The sequence below is a fragment of the Myxine glutinosa genome, chromosome 9 (genome assembly GCF_964187855.1).
Source record: "Myxine glutinosa chromosome 9, kmMyxGlut1.1, whole genome shotgun sequence".
In the NCBI taxonomy this organism is placed as follows: Eukaryota; Metazoa; Chordata; class Myxini; order Myxiniformes; family Myxinidae; genus Myxine; species Myxine glutinosa.
In genome coordinates, this window is record NC_136269.1 from 44,445,509 (window position 1) to 44,463,248 (window position 17,740).

The 17,740-nt window shown below is 43.1% G+C and overlaps 1 long non-coding RNA gene across 2 annotated transcripts in view; it reads left to right on the forward strand.

The window, feature by feature from the left end:
- LOC137435430 (uncharacterized) overlaps positions 1-17,740 on the forward strand; it is an 80,369-nt gene that overhangs the window by 8,136 nt on the left and 54,493 nt on the right. Inside the window, exon 2 of one of the 2 annotated variants that reach the window (XR_010986077.2) lies at positions 2,449-2,532. This is a non-coding gene — a long non-coding RNA (uncharacterized LOC137435430). Of the gene's footprint in view, positions 1-2,441; positions 2,533-17,740 lie in introns of both variants that reach the window. The other variant, XR_013624528.1, reaches the window with a different exon arrangement.

Genomic DNA, 17,740 nt, shown 5'->3' on the forward strand with positions numbered 1-17,740 from the left:
CAAATTGATGATCCAGAAAGGAAGGAAGAAGTAAGGAAGTAAGGAAGAAGAAAGGAACCAGAAAGGAAGTCTGCAGGCCATGCGTGGAGGTTTGCATGGATACCATAGGAGGAGAGTTTGGAGAGCAGAGCGCTGTGCCAGACCGTATCGAAGGCACGTGATATGTCAAGGGAGGCAGCTCTGATTTCCTGTTTGGCGTTGAGGGCCTGAATCCATTGTTGAGACAGCAGACGCAGCATGTGCAGAGTAGAATAACTTGGTCTGAATCCAAATTGATGATCAGAGATGAAGCCATTGGAGAAGAGGAAGGATTTGATGTCAGAAGCGATGATGGATTCCATGATCTTGCTGATAATTGGGAGCAGGCTAATTGGTCTGTAGTTGCAAGGATGTGTTTTTGCACCTTTTTGTGCAAAGCGGTAATGTTTGTTTTGTATCCCACTAATAGGCTGATCTACATCCGGACCTAAACCAAAATCTAATCGGCTTGCTCCTGTCACCTAACCAACTCTTCCACCTAGTTTTGTTATAACTTGTCCAGCACGTTTTGAAACTTCATGCTATGTATCGTTTTTGGTTGCATCACTCTGGTAAATTAGGACTTCATTTTTTTTTTTTTTTTTTTCGTTCTCTGATCCAGATCTGGATCTTCACCAAATTCGAACCGATTTGTCCTTGTCACACACCCAACCTGTCACCTCATTTTTTGAAACATATATTTGGAGGAAATAGAACATCAAAACTTTTCCACACTAACATTTATCCTGAAGCTATATTTAAAATAAAAAAAACTTTTCCATTAGTGCATCAAAAAAAACCTTTTTCTTAAACATTTCATTTTTAGAAATTGCATTTGGATATAAAAGGTCCTCGAGTTTTTTTTTACTCTCCAAAAAAAATAGAACGTGAAAAATATCGATGCTGTTGACGACGAGCACACGCCGTCGTCAACAGTGATGTGATGTCCTTTGTGAGTGAGTCACTTATGAGCAGCTGCTTGTGGATATCCTGAACACGGACATATACATGTGCACTATCCTGGAAGTTTATAAAACTTGATCACTCTGCCTTCATTACCCCCATCACTAAAGGTGGACGGACGATATGTTTTTACCTGTGTCTGTTACTTGTCAAAAAAAAAAAAAATTTTGCAAGTATGTTGATCACTCCGGTTTGTGTGTGTGTTTGTCTGTCCGCTCCATTATACTTGCCTACAGGTTACAGTTTTAACCGATCTTCACGAAACTTCACTAAATGGTAGAGTTCGTGGTCTGACAAAGTCCTATATATTTTGAGGTCAAAAGGTCAACATAGGCCAAAGGTCAACAATTTCAAATTTCTAAAATCTTCAATTTTCATCCGATTGACTTGAAATCTGAATAGGATTTGCATATCACCTTACTGAAACCAACCACCAACTATTTTTGACGTCAACATTGGCCAAAAGGTCAACATAGGCCAAATTTCTAAAATTGTCAATTTTCATCCGATTAACTTGAACTTTGAAGACGATTTGCATATCAGGTCACTGAATTCAACCACTAAAGGATGCTCTACCGAGTGCCATTCTACGTTGTTCTGTTTTGCCAATTATCGCTCGATGAGTGATTTTTCACCTGGCTGTTTGTCTGTGAATAGGATATCTCAAAAAGTTGTGGATGGATTCAGACAAAATTTGGTGGACATGTTGGGTGTGTGACACGTACGAAATTATTCGATTTTGGTTCAGGTCCGAATCCAGATCCGGCCTATCACTGGGTAGAAAAGCTAAACTAGTCACCCTGGCAGACAGGTATGCTCTCTACCGAGTGCCGTTCTAGTTTTGAGATGTAAACTTGATGAAGTGCCGCAGTTTACGAACATCATATATAATCGTTGAGTTGAGTGTTTAAAATGGGTGGTGGTCCTTCAGATAGTTTGTTTTTCAGGATATTGAAGGGGCAGGCTGCTTGATTGTCTTGATTCAAGGTGCAAAGGTTTTTAAAATATCTTCGTGTTCTTTCTTTGTTGACTTTTATTGTTTGGAAACTATCTATGAAGATATTGAGAAAAACATTAAAGCCCCTTCCACCAACATTTCAGTGAAGTTAATGATGACAAACTCGGCATTTTAATGTGTGCCTCAGTATATATGAATTGGAGATTAAAGCGCAAGCAACAAAACAATTAATGATGCTTGTCAATCGAGAACTGCACTTACAGCAGGTATTATGAACCGCTAATCTATCGAAAATTGAATGTTCTGCCTTCTTTGAAGCTCGGTATTATGAAGTTACCCTTTGAGCTTGATGTTTGCAGCATTAGGATGGAGATAGACTCATAGCTTCTGTGGAAAGCTCTTTTGAAGGAAGCTTTCTGATGTAAGAGCATGACCATAGCTCCATTTTGTAGCATCGGTCCCCAAAGATTTGGATTTAAGCAAAACTGCCATTCCGATGAAGTGCGTAGGTTGCTGCATCCAGGAGCATGCCATCCTCGGACGAGAAGGCACCTGCCCGGTAGTGGGACCACCGGACTACGAATAAGGCACAGGTACGATGATCAAAATGGCCTTCTGTGCCCGATACCTTGAATAATACCTGTCTGCTTTACACAATCCCAGAAGGCCAATTTCTGTTCCGCCACCATCTCGATTGCTTTCTTTCTGGCCTTCATCTGCATGGTTATTTATGCAGGTTTTGATTCGGGATGAGGTCGTTTGAAAAGCACATAAAAGTGTAATGGAAAAAAGTGTAAACAATAATGGTAACGCCGTGATTTATTGCATAAAATCAAGACTGGAGTCATGCAGAAAATTTGCATTCAAATGTCAATGTTTGAAGTCTCGGAGTCTCAAAAGGTAATTGAATTAGGTAGTATTGCATAATGCATTTGCCTAATTTTAGTTGAAGTAGATAAATTAAAGTGTTCTTCACTTTTTATCCTTCTGCTTTGTTTACAGCCTCTGGTTTTACTCTAATAATACTTGCTTTTTCAGGCTTTTCTCTTGGTGGCTGTTTCATTATGCAACATACATCACATTTCCAGACACGGTGTTTCATTAAGCTAAATTGCCTATTTAATGTGAAATCTAACCTATTATGGTTTCTTCTTGTTCTTGTCATCTTGCACTCGGACGGGATTTATGTTTTCCGGGTTCCCTGATCGGCGTTCACCTGAACCGTGTGTGTGGCCTTGTCGGAATGTTTTCTTTGTCGTGATGCGTTTGGTTTGCATCCCAACAGCTGTTTTAATGTGTATGAAACGGTCTTAAATTTTCTAACGTACCCTTGATGCATGTTTTGAGAAATGGAATTTGGCTTGGTACAGGAGTTGGACTATATAGCTACTCTTGTGACATTTTGGGGTGAGTTTGATTATAGGTGGCATTATTATTATTTTTACATCCCTTCATCCCTTCATGCCTTCAGGAGAATGGAAAACCTCGTGCCACATGTGCCACAATGTTGGGAAACAGAAAACCAACTTTGCATTTACAATGTATTCAGATTACTGTAAACCCATCCTTAACAAAGCCAGGTGGTCAGGCAGGTGGTACAACAGCAAATCAGGTGGTTTGAGATGGTGCTGCATTAAGCAATTGTTGGTCAACTTGATGGTGTAGTGAGCAGTAGAGGCAGTCACCACTAATTTATAACGAAAGTAATTGTGAAGCAGTACCAGAAGCAGATGTTACAAGATCAGTGTAGCGAAAGCATGCCTTGTTTGGCGTACCAGTTTGGATAGTTTAGCATACCAACGGCACTGGCCTCGTTGCAGGGAACACTCCCTCCCACATCACCGTGGGGATCACCAGCATGATGAATGGCTCGACAAGAGCACATGTCTTGCAGGAAGAGCACACCCAAACCAAACATCGCTGGAAAACCAACGGGGGCCTGTACTGAGGTCGGAGCTCGGAAAGGTCTCCTGTGGCCCACTAATGGCCTCGTATCGAAGGGACATCATGAGCAATGACGTCATAAATTAATTATGTACTCACAAGCAGGTCATAGATCCGATATATGAAGTTTCAGGTTTTTAGCCGCGTCGCAGACGCTGGTCATAGAGTGCCCTCTGTTGTTGTTCTTGTTCTTCTTCTTCTTCTTCTTGTTGTTCTTGCAGAGAAGACAAAACCTCAAAGCTCCACCCATTCTGGGAACCATAGCTCCACCCATTGTGGGAGAGGCTTCATATAAACAAATATCCACCATTTTATTAACTCGCATAGCTTTGAGGCCTGTTTTGTAGGCCCGTGGTGTCTTGCTCTCTCACACAGTTTTCTTTCAAATCAAATTCGATATATCATTTCATTTTTCACAGTCGCTAACATAGTTTTAGACTCGGTTGAAAAAAAACGGGAAGAAAATCCGATGAAAGTTGCCCGTTATAGAACGAAATGAATTCTCAAAGGCCTGTAACTTCAAGTCCATTGAGATTTTTTTTTTTTTAAATCGCAGCATGGTCAGTCATACACCGCCCGAAATAACAGACGGGAAAATGCCGAGATATATTGTTTTGTTTTGTTTTAAATCGCGGCATGGTCAGTCATACACCGCCCGAAATAAGAGACGGGAAAATGCCGAGATATATATATTTTGTTTAAATCGCGGCATGGTCAGTCATACACCGCCTGAAATAACAGACGGGAAAATGCCGAGATATATTAAAAATTCGTCCATTTGATGATAATCGTCACGATGAAATATTTAATTTATACGTCGTCACAATAATGTGGAGAGAGGAGATAGCTTCGTTCACGTGTCGCCACATATGGGAAATTGCCGAGATATATTTTCACTTTGCACAAAAATAACATCAAGTAATCGAATCAATAGGAATGTCCTGTGCCTATAACATCCACGTTATAGGCACAGCTGCATCTAGGCATTGTGTAACATCGACGTGGCTTTTGTTTTAATTAAAACTTTTTGTACTTGTTTGCATAAGGATTTTGATTCAATTAATTATAGCTGGAAAACCACTTCACCGATGATGTCATCGCAATCACCCGATATAACCCCTGAGGAGTTTATGACATATGTATGCCAAGTTTCAATTTTTTTCGTTGAGTGGTTTGGGAGAAGTCCAATTTTTTTCCCTTTAATCCAATATGGCTGTCATACAATGTGACCTATGACGTCAGATTTATCAATAAAATATTCTCCATGGAGAGTCAGTCCCTCCTAGGTTTAAAGTTTCACATCGATCAGATAAGCTGTTGGCAGAAAAAATGTTTAAAGCGAAAGTATACAAGCGTGGACACTGGCAGACAGGGGCATTGCAATAGTCTCGCAACCCCTTCGGGCGTTTAACCTAACCCTAACCCTAACGCCCAACTTTTGCATTCAATCTGTCATCAAAAACTTAAACATTCATAAAAAAATGCTTTTGCGGGTATTTAAATGATAGATTGTCTGCTGTTTTTGTAATTATTTAAATGATAGATAGTCTGCTGTTTTTGTAATTATTTAAATGATAGATTGTCTGTGGGAATGATTGTCTCTGTAACAAAATTTTAACCTTTCTATTGAGTTTCCCTATGACTACCTAATTGTAAACGAGTAGCATGAAGAGCTAGTCTTGCTGGTGAAGGCGAGTGTATACTGTATACCTACGTCGGCAAACAGGTGGAAAAATGAATGACAACAGGACGTTGATAGACGTATTCCAACCACCGTGGGGAGCAAGAAGCTGTTTTGGGCATTAACCCTTCGTTGGAGCAATGAAGATGTTTTTTTTTTTATTTCAAATGAGGCTAACCATTGTCTTGCATTAACTTAATTTGTTTGTTTGTTTTTACACAGGGGACACTAGCAGAAAAGCCGTCAAAATGACGGGTGGTCCTGTATTTTCACACTATTCAGCCTTGAAGACTCTGGATAAAATCAAAATTACATACAAAAACCGAAATTTATTACACGCATTGCTCGACCTTTTATTTGGGCAGTGTATAGACAATAGACCGTTGCAACCTGCATTACATAAATCGATCAAAAACATGCCTAATGCTTATGACGGGCAGGGGACCCGACCCTTCTGTATTTTCTATTCAGCTTTGAAAACTCAGGCTAAAACCGAAATTACGTACAAAACCCTTCATTTATTACCCAAATTGCTCAGCGCTGACACAAAATGGCCGTATGATTTTTTTTCAGGTTACAATTGTGGGTGGAGTCGTGCCCAGCTGTCCAACCAATGATACGAAGGCAGGCCGTCCACACATGCATGGTCCAAAAACGAACTGGCGTTTCCATTTTATTATATAATGTCAATGAAGATATTGCAAAATGACAATTTTGAGTGAGCATTGGATTGAATTTGATCATGACTTGTGCATCTGATTTTTGGGGATTTTGGAAAAGGCATTTGATCTTATGAAATTAATTGCTATAAATTGGAGCCATATAAATTGATAGAGGTCTTTAAGTTAATTGGAGTGGGTTGATGAAGACCCGCTACCTTGGACATTTGACTATTATGGGACTGGCAAATGGACACTGAGACTTTGCCAAAGAAATTTGCCAAAGGTTGTACACTCTCCTCTCCAACATTTATGTGGAAGAAATTATTATTCAAGAAGCTTGGGATAGCCTAGGCCCTAGATGCTTGCACTCTAATTGATAACTGCATCAAAAGGGCATAGTCACAGTAAGTACAAATAAGCCTTATCAGCCCGTCTTCAGGGCGGCAAGCACAAGACGGCCCTTTTTTTTCTTTTTTTCTTTTTTATCGCTTCCTTGTTTATTTATTGATTTACCATCTGAGTTCGTGTTTTTGTCCAGACCATTACTTTTTTCTTTTTTTTTACCAATTGAGTTTTTTTTTGTTTGTTTTTTTGTCATCAAATGTTCAACAAACCTTTATTATGATAATTTGGAGAACACAAATTAATAAAATGTACAATATTTTTAAACTGACGTTTTCATCAACTTTTATTTGTTCAAGTACAAAGCATTTTTAGATGCTTTCGAGTTTTGTAATGCTTTATGTTTTTTTGTTCATCGATATAATCTCCATCATTCAGTGATTATACACAAGCCTGATGTTGGCTTAACGGTTAGGGTGCTGGTTTGGGATCCTAGGATCCTGGGTTCGAATCCCGGTCGATCGCTGAATTAGCACCAGGGGGGTTGACTCAGCCTGTTCATCCTTCCGAGGTCGGCAAATTGAGTACCAGTTCACTGGTAATTCCCTGTGTGTCACAAGAGGTGACTAACAGGGTTGGCGGCAGGAAGGGCATCCGGCCATAAAACTTTGCTTCAAAAAGGGGACCACGGTGCCCAAAAAAGGCCAACCCCTGCTCTGCGGGGGAAAATGGCCTCTAAAGGTAGTTCTTGCACTCTCACAAGACCTTCCTCTCTGGTCGTAGTCAACGTGTGGCCCTGAATGGTTTTCTCTCATCTCCCCTCCCTGTTCTGGCTGGAGTTCCCCAAGGCAGTGTTCTTGGCCCTGTGCTTTTTCTGGTCTTCATCAATGATCTTTCCGACTCTCTGGAAAATCCTCTCTATCTCTTTGCTGATGACTCCACTCTCTGCCGCTCAATTCTTCATCCCTCCGATTGGGAGTCTGCAGCCTCCTCGCTCTCTGCAGACCTGCACAAAATCACAGACTGGTCAAACAAGTGGAACATGTCTTTCAATCCTGACAAATCTCACACTCTCATTATGTCTCTCCGAAAAGACTGACTGGACAACCCTCTCATCTACTTTCTCAACAATCCTCTCCAATAAGTTCTGTCACTCAAGCTTTTGGGTCTCACTAACTGCCATGATCTTTCCTGGGAAAACCACATTTCCAAGCTGGCCTCCAAAGGCAGTCGCCGACTGGGCAACCTCCGTCGTGCGAAGTCCTTCCTTGGCAGACCTGAGCTCCTCACCACATACAAGGCTTTCATCCGCAGCTCAATGGAATATTGCTCTCCCCTCTGGGCTGGTGCTCCTGCCTCACACCTTGCTCGGCTTCACGCTGTTGAAACCAAAGCTTTCAGAATCATTGGAATATCCCACGATGAAGCTAACTCTGAGGGCCTTTCACTCACTCACCGCAGGCAGGTTGGTGGTCTTTCTGTCTTCTACCGACTCCTATCCGGCCTACCTTCCCCAGCTCTGTCTGTGTTCTGTCCCCCAAATATTCCTACAGGTCGCACAAGATCTGCCAGCAACCCTCTTATGGTTAAACTGCCAAAATCAAGACTCTCTGCTCAACTTCACTCTTTCAGTCCTCTTTTCTCCCGCCTCTAGAACAACTCCCTCACTCTCTTCAATCCCACTTCTCCCTCCAGGTCTTTAAAACAGCTGTTCACCACCATCTCTTATCTTCCCCCATCCAAAACCTTGATCTTTTCTACCCCCGTTAATTCACCCCAGATCCACTTTTCTGAAATATCGACTTCTTTCTTGGAAGTCCGAGCTGTATCCATGTGGTTTTTACCTCTCCGACTCCCCCCCCCCCCCCCGCCCCCTCTTCCCACGCCTCCTCCCCCCAAGCCCTCTCCCTCCCACAGATCTTCCGATGTCCCTGCTCTCAAATGTTGTACTTGTGTGCTTCCCTCTCTCTTTTTCCCCATCTTTTCTCCCACATCTTTTATTTTGTCTTATGTGTCCATTTGTTGTTTTTTTTTGTCATTAATGTTAGCTCTTACACAAACCTCAATCTTGTATACAAAAAAAAAGGATTAAATCTCTATATCTAACCGTTTTGTGTATGACAAAGTTATTGTGTCAAGACCTGCAGGTTGTGGTGGATGACTGAGCTTGTAATCCCCCTGCGTTTGAGTTTCTTGTAAGGGATATATATCTAATTAGTCCTTATAGAAGTAGGCAGAACAATGGGTCAGGCATTGTCTGTGTCATGACAATGTCATTAGAAAGGTGTTTGAACACAGGTGAGTAGGAAGATTGAGGAGAACACATGCATCTATCATTGCTTATATATATATGTATTTATATAATATATCCACTGCCGCTAGATACTGGAATGTGCGAACAGTAAATGGTATGAACTCGACACCTTTCAATCAAATATATTTCTCATATTCCTATATTTCCATGAGTCCAATTTGCCTTCAGGAGCAACAATTACGCTTAACCATCCTTAAATAGCCATTCTTTTGTTTAAATGCTGAAATTTATATTTAAAGACTATTTGAATTACAGATTCCATGCTAACAATGGTAGGTTAAAAGTCCTCGTCGGCTGAACTGAGTCAGTGTGAACACACACACACCTTGCGTGCACAAAAGGCATGATTTAGTGTTCATACGTCATCTTGGAAAGTCTCGTATTGGTTCATGAAATTTGATGCGAAATTTTTTCCTCCCCTACCCTCCAAGATGGCAGGAATCATAGGGGTAGTAGTAGTAGTCGTAGTTACGGCAAGTGCATCTGTGCAAGTTCGTTATTCTTTTGCTGCAGTTGAAAGACATTTTTAGACAGTTCCCGAATCGCAAGCCTTTTAAGACCGGGTGAGTTACACTGGAACGCCCGGGGATGTAGTCGTGATGTGCCAGGAATGACTCACGCAGGCTGTCATAATAAAATAAAACTGCTGTGAATTTCGTCTGCTTTTCATATGCTCTGTCAGATACGACTCGATAAGAGGCTGAGGACCGACCGGCTTAGAAATTCAGAGGAATTAGGGAGGCCGGTGAGAAGAGAACATGCAGTAGTCCGAACTATATTATGACCTATGATCAAGCAGTAATTGTAGAGAAAGTTTCTTTTTCTGCATCTTCACGATGCAAATTTATGATTGGTGATGAGTCCCCAAAACAAGAAAGATCTCGACTCGAGCTAAATAGTATTTCAGCTCGGTGAATTTCCAGGTTGTTTAGAATATTCTCCCACCCCCCCCCCCCCACACCCCTTCTTCTTCCTCTTGTAACTTCTCCCACCCACCCACCCCCCTTCCCACGCCTCCTCCCCCCAAGCCCTCTCCCTCCCACACATCTCCCTGCTCTCAAATGTTGTGTGCTCTCGTGTTTGTGTGCTTCCCCTTCTCTCCCCATCTTGTCTTCCGCTCCCTCTTTTTATATATTCTGTTTGTCTGGTTGATTTGTTTGTGAAGTTAATGTCAGCTCTTTCACGAGCCTCGATTCAGTATACAAAAAAAAATTTAAAAATAATATTCAAACATATTAATAGAGGCTAAACACTTGAGCACAAAAAGTGGGCAAGAAAAGTTATCATTCCTGCCAAAAAAGATTCGCAGCTTGGACGGAATTTAGTAAAAGTATGAATCAGCTGTAGTATTTACTAATCGTTCAACTTCTTTCCTGTAATGTCGATCCCAAAAGCTATTATAGTTGATCGAGCACAACTGTTTATGGTTGTGCCAATTCAGTTTTGGACAGCTTAAATCTCAGAGGATGTATCTTGGTGTCAAGTTTATATATAGTCTTTAAAATTAAAATACTAGAGTTCATAGAACACCTTATCCCATGCTTTCTTGAGAAAAAAGATGTGGGCGGGGTCTACAAGCGGCAAATTTGATTGGTCGTGATGACGTAAAATGCTGTAATATTTTGTCCAAATGCTGCGAAACATGAGGCTTTTGAAAGTGCAAAAAGGTGATTTGTGTTCTACAGTGTTCAATACGGTACACAATTTAATTGAAATGTAATATAAAATTTAAAGATTGTCGAAAAAATTCCCAGAAGTTAACCACCGTTGATACAGCGTCTTTTACACCACCTTATCTAGCACGCTATGTTAGTTAGTTGTGCCTGTTGTTTGGGTTCTTTATGAAGTCCTTGCAAACAGCAAGTTTCCTGTTTGAAATGATTTTCAATTTTGTTTGACTGCCAGACAGGTGGACAGACTGAAAACATTATCTCACTCCTCTCAGCGCATGTGCGATCGGGACGAATTCAGAGGCAAAGTAGTGCTAAACTACAGGCTCATGATCAGATTCATGTTCAGAATATAACATTCAATTGAAATCGAGTTGTTTCTCGATCGTAAACTCACCTTTGTAGACCGAACGGACAAACAGAAGTAAAGCAATTGCTTCACGCCGGTTTCCGTTTCGTGTGCGTCGGGCAATAAGCTCTCAAGTTTGTTTGAAAAATATTGGAATTTTGTCGAGGATCTTCATTTATATTCTTCAGGAACACTCTACAATTTGACTTCCCGAAAAAAAAAAGAACAAAAACTTTCAAAGAAACTTTCTGTAGAATCGGTATGCCTGGTGTTGGCTTAACAGTTAAGGTAGCTGGCTTAAGATGTTATGGTCTTGAGTTTGAGCTCCAGGCACGCCATTGAAATAACAACAGGTGGGTTGACTCAGCCTGTCATCCTTCCGAAGTCGGCACAATGAGTACCAGCTAGTGGCACTGCATCAGCGGCGCAGCCTTGCTTCCAGAAAATGATGAAACCAGCAGGCAAAAGTTGCATACCAAACAACAGACAACAACATAGAATCTGTACAAGGGATCGGTTTACTTTCTTTCGAGACTAAATATAAACCTGGTGAGGTTTGTAGGGGTAGAGCTGCTCTTGTGAGGAATCACAGTGTGTATGTGCCCTGTGTGTACCATAAGACCCACAACCAAGAAACCCCGAGTCTGCTTAAAAATGATCCATAAGACACCTAAGATCTTCAGCATGGTGTGATGGAACAGTGTTGGAGAGGCAAGGAATGAAATCCTTTAATTGATCAAGTGGCAATTGTTTCTACGCACTTGCAACGATGAAAGTAGAGCCTACTGCTACTGTGTTAACCCAGGCACAGTAAACCATCAGCACACTCAACTCGCCATTGGTTTTATTATCCGTTTCACGAATAATTCTACAGTTACCAAATATGTCAAGGGCAGCTCATTTCCCAACGTGCTTTGCTTCAGCGATCAATCTCCCTTTTGGATGTTGTCCAACCTTTTGCCACTTGAACCAGGCTTTGGAATTTGGGAGAGAGAGAGAGAGAGTGTGTGAGAGATAGAGACAGAGAGAGAGACAGAGAGAGAGACAGACAGACAGACAGACAGACAGACAGACAGAGAGACAGACAGAGAGACAGAGACAGACACACACAGAGAGAGATAGAGATTGTGTGTGTGTGTGTGTGTGTGTGTGTGTGTGTGTGTGTGTGTGTGTGTGTGTGTGTGTGTGTGTTCGTTGCTTTTAGCAATTCGAGGGTGTTCGACCATCGGACCTACAGGACACCACCTCGTAATCAGTAGGCCCACAACCAACAGTGGTAATAGGAGAAATAGCCTGGCAGCTTCATACTGGAAGATTTTATTTATTTATCTGCAACTCCTCCACCTTAGTCCTCTCCTGCTGCTTGTGTTGTTATAAAATCATTTTTCGAATTGCTTTTGCGATAATAAGCGTCGTTTGTTCTCCTTCCTGCCGTCAAACGTATAATTTTGCGTTGGGGCGTTTTTGACTCCCTTATGAATTTTCATTGTTTGGACAGCTATGTGCTGAGTTGGAGCGTTCGTGTTTACATGTGTACAACGTTCTGCTTCCTGCTCGGATAATGAGCACCCCCAGTTAGAGCTTTTAATGTTACCGAGACGAGTCATGTATTTGATATTAGCGTTAAGCACCAATACCTGTTTCCGAGTCTCGTTAATCCACCTGTTTCCGAGTCTGTCGGGAAGTCCTTCCTGCAGGTTCTTTGGGCGTGCGAGCGGTGGCCAGAAGAGGCCATCTATGTATTCCGGTTGGACGGAAGAAGGGGAGAATGAGAAATTGAAATGGGGAAAAGAAGCGAGGGGATGACATTAAAGGAGAGTAGTAGGTGGTAGAGGAAGAGGGAGAGTCGAAAGGGAGGAAAGGAAGTACTGTTGGTGTAACACAGGCATTGTTGTGGGGCCAATGGTCTCCTGCGACTAATCTTCTTTTTGTTCTTTGAGGTTGATTCTGATGGACCATACCGGTTACAGGCGAGTGTCCGCGCTGCTGAAGCAGTTCCTTGGCAAGAGTTATATTGGGTGGTTTGCCATTGCATACCCAGAAATAGTTAGGGCAAGGATTTGTAATTTGTTCATGATGCCGGCGGTAGCTCGACTACTCTTCGCAAAGGACATGGTGGGGTCTTTAATGTGTCCATCATCTATTGCTGTCACATGGAACTCCCAGTTTGACGTCCATCCGAGGGATGAATCACCCTGCCTGTGATACACTGGCATGACAGTTTGTAGCCGGGTCAGGATTCAGACCCAGGCTAAACAGCTTTAAATGCGAGTGTACATACCTTTAGAGTCTTGGCCATCGTCCCTGCGCTATGGTAGATGGGAAGAGGCATTTAAGGATCGGACTGGTGGGAGGTTCAAAGATGTCCTTGCTTTCTCGATAGATAACCACAATCATGCTGTCAACCACCCTAGAGATGATCGTGGTGTCCACCACCCTAGGGACGATCAGGGTGTCGACCACCCTAGGAATGATAATGGTGTCGACGAGCCGAGGGACGATCATGGTGTCAACCACCCGAGGGACGATCGTGGTGTCAACCATCCTAGGGACGATCAGGGTGACGACCAGCCTAGGGACGATCATGGTGTCAACCACCCTAGAGATGATCGTGGTGTCAACCACCCTAGGAATGATAATGGTGTCGACGAGCCGAGGGACGATCATGGTGTCAACCACCCGAGGGACGATCGTGGTGTCAACCACCCTAGGGACGATCAGGGTGACGACCAGCCTAGGGACGATCATGGTGTCAACCACCCTAGAGATGATCGTGGTGTCAACCACCCTAGGAATGATAATGGTGTCGACGAGCCGAGGGACGATCATGGTGTCAACCACCCGAGGGACGATCGTGGTGTCAACCACCCTAGGGACGATCAGGGTGACGACCAGCCTAGGGACGATCATGGTGTCAACCACCCTAGAGATGATCGTGGTGTCAACCACCCTAGGGATGATCGTGGTGTCAACCACCCTAGGGACGATGGTGGTGTCAACCACCTTAGGGATGATCAGGGTGTCGACCATCCTAGGGACAATCGTGGTGTCAACCACCCTAGGGACGATCAGGGTATCGACCAGCCTAGGGACGATCGTGGTGTCAACCACCCTAGGGACAATCAGGGTGTCGACCACCCTAGAGATGATCATCGTCTCAACCACCCTAGGGACGATCAGGGTTTGACCACCCTAGGGATGATCGTGGTGTCAACCACCCTAGGGACAATCGTGATGTCAACCACCCTAGGGATGATCAGGGTGTCGACCACCCTTGGAACGATCATGGTGTCAACCACCTTTGGGACGATCAGGGTGTCGACCACCCTTGGGAAGATCGTGGTGTCAACCACCTGAGCGCCGATCCATGGCATGACATTAACTTATCACCTCTGCTACCGAAGATGGACAGAGGGTGTGTTTTCATGTCTGTTTGTCTGTCTGTCTGTCACTTGAGAGGTAGTCCAAGTTATAGAGGTGGTGTTTGATTTTGTGGTCAAAGGTCATCTTGAAGTAAAATTTGTAAAATCGTCATTTTCCATCCTATTGACTTGAAAGTTTAACAGGATTTTCACATTCGTTCAATGAATAGGGAAAACAACTTTTTTTTGAGGTCAAAAGGTCAAACATCAACTCAAGGTGAAACTTCCAAAAAAATCATGGAAAATAATCAATTTTCATCTGATAGATATGAGCTTTGATTAAGGTCGTCAGTTTTAATCTTGATGAAATGGACAATTTCATGTATGCATCGCAACTTTTTGGGGGGGGGAGGATGGGGGGAAGAGGAGTGGATTATGCAAGTATCGTGTTCTGCCATCTTTCTTTTTAGTCGGTCTACGAACGGGATATCTCAAAATGTTGTGGACAGAATCGGACTAAATTTGGTGGACAGTTTGGGTGTATGCCAAGGATGAACCGATTCCATTTTAGTTCAGGTCTGGATCCAGATCCGGTCTATCAGTGGGATACAAAACATAAGCTGTTCAGCCTGGCGGAGGTTTGCACTCTACCGAGTGGTCGTTCGAGTTTTCCTATCATGTCACATCTCGGACGTTAATGAATAATGATTGTTGATGGTCAGAGAGTTCGTGGCCTGGCTTACACCTGGAACTTCGCATCATGGACATACCCTTGTCGGGCCAGAAAAGAGGGAAAGAGCATGATCCGGAAAATGTATCCAGTCAAAACTCCCATTGGAGCGGTTCTAACATCATTCAGTCGGGCACCTGGGCTTCACCATGAAAAAATGGTCACAGGTCGTATATTATTACAATAACCACAATTTTTAAATGATGAAAATAAAAACATCTCCTCTTCCCCATAGTTTGACTAAATAGGAAATAAGGAAAATCGTTTTAAGTTTGATTTTGCTGTGTGTTGGCTTGAAGATCTTTCGGTGCTGTTTTTACTGAGCACAAACGTCAAAACATTGGATAGTATACAAGAGTAATGTTGTTGGAGTGTTCGATGTTTATAACATATGAGTTTAGTTGTTGCACTCAGCCTGATGTTGACTTAATGGTTAAGATTACTGGCTTCAGATCTCGGGGTCTTGAGTTTGAGCCCCTGTCGATCGTGCTGTTGAATTAACACCGGGTGGGTTGACCCAGCTAGTCATCCTTCCGAGGTCAGCAAAATGAATTCCAGCTTACTGGAAACAGGGGGCAGTGTATCAGCGGCCACACTTCCAGAAAATTCCACAGGTTGCATCCTTAAAAAAAACTACAACGGTACTCGGGAGAGAGCAAACCTCCGCCAGGCTGAACAGCTTACGTTTTGTATCCCAATGATAGGCCGGATCTGGATCCGGACATGAACCAAAAATCGAATCCGCTTCTTGTTGTCACCTAACCAAAGCATCCACCAAGTTTTGTCATAACTCGTCCACAACTTTTTGAGATATCCTGCTCACATACAGACATGGGTGAAAACATAACCTCGTCCACCTTTGGTGGTGTTGGTAAAAGGAGGTTGCACTCATATCGTGTATATTTTACTATTCCATAGGATTTTACTATCGTTTACTAAAGTTACTATACTATAGGTGTTTATTGCCACATTTAGCAGCAAAAGTATAATCCTTTGTGCTGGATACTGTATGGCCAACACCAAGTTCCTATTAAAAAACCTACTCACGAGAGTATTGGAGAACGGATTAAGTGACGTGATAACCTCTTCACCCCACAACTCCATCTACCATCCCATCCCACCCAAAATACCTCCTCGCTCTGCCACCATTTTCCAAAAAAAGGACCAGACAAGAGACATAAGAGGAAAAGTTTGGATTGCAGAGCCAGTATGAAAAGGCAAAGCAACGTTTTTCGCATCTTCCAGTTTCATTGGTTGTAAGAATTGTTTGTTGCCTTTTTAAAACATATTTTGCAAGCTAAAGCCAAGGTGGCTCAAAACATGGTCACGTGACCAGGAGTTGAGTTGGCCGATGGGGAACTTGGAAGGCTAAACCACAGCCTGTAGGAAGGCCAAATAAAACCTCACCCCCAATACCAGAACGGATTTGATAAATCCGATGGCGACAAATTATGTCAAATGGATAGAGAAGCCTCTCGAACACATGTACATCAGTTGACAAAGGGTCGAGTGCCAGAAGTAGTCGAGTCGTTAATCATCCAAGGGCAGTTTCTTATTTATTTATTTATGATACGCAGAAATTGAGGCTCATGGAAAAGTAAGGTAAAAGGTAAAAAGGCAACATATTGTTGTGTCCAGGAGTCCAACTAATGTCACCACCTGTCGTGTCAGGAGCTTTTGCTACTCCTGAAGATCACACTGTGTTCAATTACCTGTCCGTTACCCTTTACAAAACCCAAGGATCGCTTCAATCTGAGGCCGAACTTGGCGGCTCAATGCACAGGAGGCACGTCCCTGATGTTTAAAATGTCCCTGATGGTTAAAATGAGTTTTTTTTTTTTTTTTTTTTGGTTTTTTTTTTTGTATACAACATCGAGGCTCGTGAAAGAGCTAACATTAATCACACAAAAAGACAAACCGACACACAAAACACAAAAAACAAGGGGAGCGGCAGACAAGATGGGGAGAGAGGGGGAAGGACACAAAAGAGAGGGGGAAGAGGGGGAAGGACACAAACACAACATTTGAGAGCAGGGACATCGGGAGGACTTGGGGGGAGGTGGGAGAGGATTAAAACATATGAACACTGCAAGGACTCTGGGGTGAATTACCGGGGGTAGAAAAGATCAAGGTTTTCGATGGGGGACGATAAGAGATGGTGGTGAACAGCTGTTTTAAAGACCTGGAGGGAGGAGTGGGATTGAAGGGAGTGGGGGAGTTTGTTCCAGAGGCGGGAGAAAAGGGGAATGAAAGAGTGAAGGTGAGCAGAGAGCCTAGACTTTGGCAGTTTAACCATAAGAGGGTTGCAGGCAGATCTTGTGCGACCTGAAGGAATATTTGGGGGACAGAGCACAGAGAGAGCTGGGGGAGCAAGGCTGGAGAGGAGTCGGTAGAAGACAGAAAGACCACCAACCTGCCTGCGGTGAGTGAGTGAAAGGCCTTCGGCGTTGACTACATCGCAGGAGATTCCAATGATTCTGAAAGCTTTGGCCTCAACAGCGTGAAGCCGAGCAAGGTGTGAGGCAGGAGCACCAGCCCAGAGGGGGGAACAGTATTCCATTGAGCTGCGGATGAAAGCCTTGTATGTGGTGAGGAGCTCAGGTGTGCCAAGGAAGGACTTCGCACGACGGAGGATGCCCAGTCGGCGACTGGCTTTGGAGGCCAGCTTGGAAATGTGGTTTTCCCAAGAAAGATCATGGCAGATAGTGAGACCCAAAAGCTTGAGCGACATAACTTCTTGGAGAGGA